Genomic DNA, 1,077 nt, shown 5'->3' with positions numbered 1-1,077 from the left:
TTGAGCGGTTCAATGATTCACTCATAAAAACAGTACTTATTTTGTTCCTGGATTAAGCAGCGGTTTTGAGTGATTCAGTGACTGACTTATATAGACAGTTACTTGTTTTGTTTTTGAATCGAGCCAGTGGCTCACTCATAAAGACGGTAATTTGTCGCCACCTATTGGAACCTGCAGAAAAACAAATCCCCACCACTAATACACATCTGAGATATATGGAACTTTAGGTTTTTATACATATATGTATACATTTATACAAAATATAGATTTTTTTCTTTAGGTTTTGAGGCAAAATATGACCAGTCTTTCATAAGATTCACCCAAATAGCTCATAAATAATATGGATAATAAATGTGCTTAATGTTATCAGGCAGTACAGGAATACCAGTCTCAGATAGCAAGTGTGGTCACTCAGGTGTTGGATGAGGCCGGGCGAGAAACCTCTGGACCCAGTTCTGCAGGAACAGCGCAAAAACCAGCTGCTCGGAGAACTCAACTACTCTGGGAAATACGTTGCCTTCAAGGAACAGATGATGGTACATTTTAACCAGGTTAAATGTGTTTTTGAAGTCCATTTGTAATTTTACTCAAGGTTTCTTGCAACAATACAACCATAATTTAGTTTTCATAATTCCTTTTCCACCCTTTGTTTGTTTTGAGGTTGTTTTCAGTCTTTTTTAAGTATTATTTCTATACTATTATATTATTTATTTATAAGTTGAATTAGCTTTTATTATTATATTTTGTTTTAATTTTATTTAATTTTAGTTATTTTATTATGTACTTTTGTCATTTTTCTGTTTTTTATTTCTTAATTCAGTTTTCAATCATTTAATTTTATTTTAGTAATTTTGATATGTGCATTTGTCATTTTTATTAGTTTTTATATTTTATATATATTTTTTCAGTTTTAGTTTTAGTAATTTTAGTACATTAGTACAAGGCAACATATCTAATTTTCATGTTTGTTTGTTTTTTTACGTTTTTCATATTTTATTTTATTTTAGCTTTGTATCAATTAATTAAAATAATTTATAATAGTTTTATTTTTAAACGACAATACCAACACTTGTTGTT

The 1,077-nt window shown here is 29.0% G+C and overlaps 1 pseudogene; it reads left to right on the top strand.

Annotated features, from left to right (window-relative positions):
* Positions 1-1,077, top strand: part of LOC107678259 (cilia- and flagella-associated protein 70-like) — a 14,436-nt pseudogene that overhangs the window by 4,660 nt on the left and 8,699 nt on the right.

The sequence above is a fragment of the Sinocyclocheilus anshuiensis genome, unplaced genomic scaffold (genome assembly GCF_001515605.1).
Source record: "Sinocyclocheilus anshuiensis isolate Anshui unplaced genomic scaffold, SAMN03320099.WGS_v1.1 scaffold1764, whole genome shotgun sequence".
In the NCBI taxonomy this organism is placed as follows: Eukaryota; Metazoa; Chordata; class Actinopteri; order Cypriniformes; family Cyprinidae; genus Sinocyclocheilus; species Sinocyclocheilus anshuiensis.
This window is presented reverse-complemented; position numbering and strand designations above follow the sequence as displayed.